At 37.9% G+C, this 7,806-nt stretch overlaps 1 long non-coding RNA gene across 1 annotated transcript; it reads right to left on the reverse strand.

Annotated features, from left to right (window-relative positions):
* Nucleotides 1–811: 811 nt before the first annotated feature.
* LOC134163091 (uncharacterized) lies at nt 812–7,375 on the reverse strand. The gene is made up of 3 exons (XR_009964564.1): nt 6,955–7,375; nt 2,520–5,640; nt 812–2,172 (listed from the first exon to the last, which is right to left on the reverse strand). It is a non-coding gene; the product is annotated as an uncharacterized LOC134163091 (long non-coding RNA).
* Between the last annotated feature and the right edge of the window lie 431 nt (nt 7,376–7,806).

A 7,806-nucleotide genomic window follows, 5' to 3' on the forward strand; every position in this document is an offset into this window, starting at 1 on the left:
ATCCACTGCTATTGGCTGTCTTTTACTTAATCACATCTTTTGAAAAGCTGCTCTTGGTGCAGTGAGTTGGGTGGGTCAACATGGAGGTGCAGCTCTTGTATTACTCTGACTGTTACTTTGATGTGCAAATCTAATCTCCAGAGGGTACTATCAGGGTGGTATATTTAATAATCACAAACCACCTACTTGGCTGTCCTCAACAAAATCCTGAGATTTTGCAAAGGACAAAGATAATAAGAAAGAGCTTCTTATCACAGAAGTAAAAATCTAAATTCAAGACATACTAAACCACCATACATGGTGCAATTACTAAAGAGACAAATAACTTATTTGCCCTTTTAGAGTTATGAAAGTTGTTATAATACAGCCTTAGCAATACATTATGTTTAAAATTGGATTTGTCAAAGTAGCATTTACTGACAAACTTGATTCATTTTTCCTTGTTACAGTGTATATCACAGATGGCTGATTTATAGATATTCAAATAACAGACTGTATTTCACATTTTCAGTACCAGTGATTTTATAAATAAGATTTTGATGCGGGGGAGCAAAGAGTGAAGAAAGATGCAAACCAGCCAGAGTAACACATTCATATAACAGTTTGCAAGGTACGTGTGTGCATACACTAGATACATGCATAAACACTTTGCATGTAAGAACTGTGAAAACATGATAAAACATTGATTAATAAATGATCACATGACCTCTCTAAAGTAAGCATTGTTATTACACTCAGAATGCATAAATAACAGGGAAGAGCTTACCAAATGTAAATGTTTTTACATGTTCATGTTTTTGTTATTGAGACACAATTTAAAGTGTTTACTGTATAACGAAAAAGCATGTGACTATAGGCAATTTCGGAAAGCATGCATTCTATTTATTATAATAATAAAATATTACAATTTTTATTTTGTTACTGGAAACTGTGTGATGTGGAGAGAGCATTTTAAAGACTTCTTATACCTTTTCTTTGCTAATGTAATTTAACTTTCTTTTAAGTTTAGGTTGTACATTCTTTTGCATTTTTCATTTGAACCATGCTCTAATTCACTGTGACAGCTTTGTTTGGCAACTTATTTTTCTAGGAGAAAACAGTAAGAATATTGTGATATAAGTTACTGCTAGAATTTTGAATATCTCTTGTTTACCGTGTAGCCAGTTATTGAAAAATCTTCCCAACTTTAAGAACACAGATTATTCCTATAAAATTTATGTAAAAACAAAGTAGTGGATTTGATTTGGTAAAAGTCACTAACTGAATCATCTCTGGACTGCATTAAAAGGAAAACTCTGAAGGGCGAGACAAACCTGACTATTCTCACTGCTTTGTGCTAGCAACTTCTTAAGTAGACCAGAAACAAACAAAAAAATTACTAAATTTGTAAGAAAGATCCCAAAATATTCAGAAAAGACAATTTTATTAGTATGTGTTCCAACGTAGTCTACTTTTATAGAGGAAGACACCTCAGCAATGGGGTGTCTTCATTCTGTCTAAATTATTTACACTAGTGATTGTAGAAATAAAACTTGCATTTAAAAACGCCTCAAAATTTACCAAAATATGTTTATTTCTATAAAACCTGGTTAGATTAGATAAGACCAACTTAGTATTTTCAAAACCAACATTTATTGTAAGTACCTGCTTCTATGATGTAATTTTGACGTCACACTATTATAAATTATCTTTACAAAGGTAAAGTAGTGCAAAAAGCCACATATGAAAGGAGAAACAAGGCTTAAAATTTGCCTAAATTACTATGTTTCTGTTTTAATTTCATCACTTCAGATAAGTAGTTAAGCATATGAAACCATCATATGCAATTTGAACAGTATCTGTCCACTGTCTCAGCTCTTATTGAACATTTTACTGTAAGTGCCCAAACATCTAAATAAGAAAGTAACAGTGTCAGGAATACTTTTTTTATCAGCCTTCAGGATCACTTGTCTGACAACAGTTATTTCTTGTAAGTTACCTCTTTTGGTTGTTTTCCCTGCATCCAACTTTCAAGACCACTGAGGAGCTACCAGGGGCGCAGTTGGGGAGGCTCCCTGCCTTTTTGAAGGACAGACTGACAAGAACATGTTTCTATAATCTCTGCTTCCTGCTGTTTCACTTCTAGATGAGAGGAGAGGCAGTGATCATTGCCTTCTTGTCAATGCCCCATCACTAATAAAACACTGCTTAGTTAGAATACTGCAGTCAAACAGCCTAAGCTAAAGCATGTGGGAGGTAGGTGCTAGTTTTGCCATCTCGCAACATGATTTTACAAGGATGAAACAATCTCAATTACTTGAGATGTTTTTAAAATAGATAAAGAGGCTATTAAAGTATTTGTTACTGTTGCTAAACAAGCATACTGAGGTGAGGAACTTCCATATGCATTATGTCAAAAACATTTAGCAACAACTTATCTACGGTAGCTGGAAGAGTATCATTTATAAAGAAGGCAAGGAAATAGTTTACTGAGGATAGTTAATGAGGCCTCTAAAAAGCTATTTTTCTTTATGAAGAACCACAAAACGTCAGTGACAAAAAGGATCTTTAAAGTTGTCAAGGAAGGCATTGCAGGAAAAATAAGGACCACCCTGGAAATGGCTCAAAAAAGAGGATGAGGAATCTCCCACCTGTGAAGGGGCAAACAAAGAAAGCAGTGAAAAAAATGAGAGATGACATGTGTGTCATATGTGAAGAAGACAGAGTGGATAACAGGAACTGACAGGTAGGGAGATGCCTTTGTCAAATTGCCAGAAGTTCCAGAGCTGAGGACACCTTGCTGAAGGCAGAGGAGATTGAGAAAGATGAATGCACCATACCATCTTTCAAAGGTCAAGACTATGCAATGGCATTGATGAAACAGTGCCACAACTATCACACAATCTAGGTAGAGAAAGAAACTTTCCTTCCTTTCTGCAACACAAAAATTGAAGGGAAATCTAATAATTAGCCTATTACAGGATAGTCAATCATCTAACTACTGAAAATCAGGGGAGACATTTTCTAATCTCATTTCACTTGAGAAATCCTGTTGCCTTTATTGGCAGAATTTGTGCCACTGATGGGAAATCTCTCATTCTGACTTCAAGAGCAGTTGTTCTCTTGCGGCCTGATTCATTAAGTTAATGGGACACTTTTTCTTGAGTCCTCTGAGAGTAAGATCTGTGCACTGATAAATCTCAGTAGTTTCAGAAGTTCATCTAATCAAAGGTGATCTGAATGTCTTCCATCCAATTACTGAACCAAAGACAATCAGTGTCATAAACTTCTAGATACCACTTTTTCAGCTGGACCCATCAAGCCAGGAAAAATAGTTCCTTGAAGTTTATTGTACATCTGTATCCTTGGCTATAGGTCCTGCTAGCCCAGAAAGAAAAAGAGCAGGCTGGGGGAAGAGAAAGACAATATCTTTTATGCCAGCATAAAGAAGCGGGTTTGAGTTTAGAAAGACTTAGGGTTTGATATAGTTTTGTCACTACAATCTTTCCTGGCTTTTGAACCCCAAAGTGCAAAATCCCTTTCTGTGAAAATTCAATGTTTTCTCATTTTCCATGATTCTTCCTCCCAGACATTGGTCTGATGTTTCTTTGTCACTCTTTCTTCACAGTTTTCACCTTTGCACCCTTCACAGCCCTTTGTTTTTCCTGGACCACTAATAGACATAACAGTTTCTTCTGTTTGTTAATTCACTTCCATTATCAGGGATGCTGTCTCTTCTGTACACTTACACTACCCATGACTGCCAGATTTAGACAGTTATGCATATATGAGGCACCCTCTTTTGACTGGAAAAAGGTCAAAGTGATCTTTGCTTGAGATACACAATAATTCATTGTCCTTACATTCCAACCTATAACCAAGCCGCTACATTTAGCTATGTATTTTATGATGTTTAATGTACCCACGTGATATTCAGGAAAGGTCTTGCAATAAAGCAATAATCCCCATTTTACCAATGGAATTTAAATCAGGAAACTCCACCTGCTTTATACTTTCCTAACATTGGAGATTTAGCTATATTATTTGCATGGCAGTGTAAGGGAAAATAGGCTAGTGGAAACACATACAAGCAGTCACACTGCAGGAACTCAATTCAGACTTCATGGTTTTTTGTCATGCTGTCTCAGATTGCTTGTCTTCATCTGCAGCACTGGGCAGCTCTGTTTTTCTTGAGAAGCACTGGAATCTAGATATTGTGCACTGGAAACTAGGTATTGCACAAAAACAATGAGAGGGTGCCTTGCTTGCCAGATTTGGCTGTTCTTATTACAAAATGTTGGTGAGGCAAAGAAAGCAATACAAAAGGTAATATAAGAAAACCATCATACAGCGTTGGTTTCCTTCCTCTCTGACTGCTAATCTTTCACATTTCAGTGAATCTAATGGAGATGAGAGATGGAAGAACTCAGCTAGTTCTCAATTACAATAGGTAGCCTCACTGGGGTTGTGTGTTTGGTCTTAGTAATTGTCAATGTGTTAACAAGGCCTGCATTTAAAGGAAGAGGGAACAAAAGGAGTAAAAGCCAAACCTTACCTGCCTATACTAGCCATTCTTGCTAGGGACCAACTGAAGCAAATGTTTCTAATTCCATCAAGGGCATTTCTTCCATTTAGTGAGCACATAGGAAAGAGAGACATTGTTCAAGTACAAGGGTTCAGTTTGCAGCAAGCCACAAATCACATTTCATTTATCAGGTCTACAGATGACAGAATATCATCAAATCCCTGGAGAGTCATATTCATTAAAAAGAAATCTTAAGTAATTACAACAATTAATTGACTTGAAACAGTTTCGGGTGGAAAAGGTTTACATAATTCATTTGCCAGACAAAACAAGCCTTATGAAGTCAGGGCAACATATTATTTAGGAACATCCTCCCCTTCCTGCGTTTTTGAAAAGCACAGAAAAACACCAAACACCTGGAGACAATTGATACGGACAAACAAACAAACAAATACCTCTCAACTTGTATCACTTTACAAAAGGGATAATGCATCACTGGCATGCTCATGTCATTACTTAAAAACCTGAGAATGGGACATTCTCTCATTTCTCCTTGTGTTTATTCTAAACAGGCAGAGGATTTCTAAGGATTAATTATGTAATAGCTAATTTGGGGGGAAAAAGGCAAACTAAATCCCTTCACACAGCCTCTATACAATGCAAACATCATGTATGTCTAATTGCAAATTCAGCCTGAAGTTTCCTCCAGATTATGAAGTGAGCAAGACATATTTTGCTACTGTTGACTGATCCTGAATGTATAGGTATCAGAATGCCACTCTCCCTTCCATACCAGCAATGAACAGAAATATTCCTCAAATGACCATCCAATATTTTCTTGTGTTCCCTAATCTGCCTTTTTCTCTGTTTTACTTCTTGCTTCATACTAATTTTACAAATGGAAGCAAAGGTGTTTCTGTTTTATGTGTGTTTGGTCTCTAATACAGTATGATGTTAGTCCATGAGTAAGAATTCTTGGTATTAATAGAAAACAGACACAATACTGAGATTTCCACAGTAATTCCAGTTTCTTGAGTTGATAAAGTTCTTAAGTGCTCAGATTGGTTTTTAATATGTGATTTTTCTATTGGAGACCTCAGTTGGAATTCCACTTCTCTGCACATACACATCAATATCTTTGGGGAAATGAAGGAAAAGAATAGTCATGCTTCACAGAATGTCAGAAAAACAGCCACTAAAATGTAAGTACCAGAAATGCTCTGGGATGCTTATGCAAGCATTTAAATTCAATGTGTAGGTATGCAAGCATTTAAATTCAATGTGTTGTGAGACTTAAAAAACTAGTTTCCTACATCATTAACTAAGACAAATCAGCAACACTACCTAAAAATTAGGAAATGCTCGATTCTAGTGATTAATGATACACAGTCTCAGTGCACATGCTGACAACAATTGTTGCCCATATTTGACGAGGAACAATTCCTTTGTTTTTTTAACTTGACTATTAAAGACCATCTCAGTTCATGAGTTTCTGGCCTCTACTATTTGCCTGCTATGTTCTGTCACTAACAGAGATACTAGTCTCATTTAAAGCCTCTTCCCATGATGTCTGTAGTAAAAAGAAAAAAATATTCTTGTTTCTGGTAGTGCCATATACTGAGAGGATAAACCAAGCATTTCCCATGTTTTCTGACTATAATTTCATTAGGCTAATTCAAGGTATGTTCTGTCTAATTTACAGATATACTAAATATTCTTCAAGTCTTCCTTTGAAGAGGGTAGTTTGAGCTGCCCACCATAGTGGAAAAGCCTGCACATTTATGAGTTTTAATATGGCATATTATCTCTATATAAAAACTTACAATTTTTAAAACCCTGGTTTATGTGAATTCCAGCCCTCTGATAAAATACAAGGAAGTTCAAGTAATTTTGTTTTTCTTAACCCATCAACCAGTTAGTCTGTGTTCATCAAATTCAGGTGACACAGATGAGTCACATTGCCCTTAAATTTTTATATGCTTTGTAGGTCCACTGTGCAGTTCTCAGAGACAGACTATAATAACTTTGCTGGTGTGTACTGGTAGGACCAAGGGAGGGTTTCAAATACAAGTATGATGTTTCCCTCTGATTCTGAACATAGTAGGCAGTATAAGAAAAGAATATATAAAAGCACTATACATGTTAGTTCTAAACATTTACTACAACTCTGAGGCAACAAACCCATCACAAATGAGACATCATGGCTGCAGTAATGATTAATGAGATGCTAAGTGCAATAGAAAATATTACGTTGTTCCTATGCATGCAATCATGATATTCTGCAACTTTTTTGATATTGCACATAGTTCACATGTGCTGGTGCCAACAGAGTGGAAGGGATCCATTTAAGTGACACAGATAATCCTCATACTAAGTTTCAGACAATTGCAGACAACCAAGAAAACCTGCTAAACCTCTGATGAGGCAAGCAAACAAAGTACAAATCTTACCAACACAAGAAAACTGGAACTTGATGGCTGACTGCAGATGATGGCCAGCACTAGGGCTGATTGCTGCTGCAGTTCTCACTGTGGTAGGTCCCACCTAGAACAGCTAGGTGCGCTTCAGCACAGGGGCATGTTCTGGAAGCTTCTTAACTTCTGCTTGCCAGAGCCCACTTCCCCAAAAGAAGCTGTCCTATGCCCTTAAACTATCTTGTCTTGGGAGTCTAAGTCCAGATACCCCTTGCAGGGGAGAAAACACAATTGTGTTTCCCACTGACCCCTGGTGCTGGGGCTGTCCCCTCACAGCTATCACAAGATGGATACAACTCAAGAGGGCTGTGTCACATTCCTCACAGCCCCATGGGGCACCCTCAGGCACCTGTAAGGAACAGGGATGTGGCTCAGGGAGATGTGACTGCACGCAGAATATTTCTCCTTACAGGTTTATTTTTCCTAGAGGCACCCTCAGAGCCTGTGGCGCTACCCTGCAGGCCGCGGTTAGCCCCTGGTGCTCACCATGCACTGCCTCCGCATTTCTGATGGGCTGTTATGGAGGCTGAGTCCTGGTGGCATTAGTACCAAAAGCAGCTAAGGTTGTGGAGCACCACTCCACAACCCTCCTGCCATAACATTTTTTGCCTTTTTGTTAAGAAGCAATTTAAGCAGGGTGGGGTTTAAGCCCCAAACCTCTAGATACTGCTACCTTAGCCACTTCGAATACTCTTCAGGGGCTGGTACTCTCACTCCTGTTGCTTTCTCCTCTGCCTTTCCACTCTGGCCACAGTGGGTGTTGACGAGACTCGTGGCAGCAGCCTCTCTGGGGTGGCTCAGGTGGTGGAACAGGGTTCGTCCTTCTAG

The sequence above is a fragment of the Pezoporus occidentalis genome, unplaced genomic scaffold (assembly GCF_034315485.1).
Source record: "Pezoporus occidentalis ecotype Australia unplaced genomic scaffold, CSIRO_AGI_Poc_V1 ctg2, whole genome shotgun sequence".
NCBI lineage: Eukaryota > Metazoa > Chordata > Aves > Psittaciformes > Psittacidae > Pezoporus > Pezoporus occidentalis.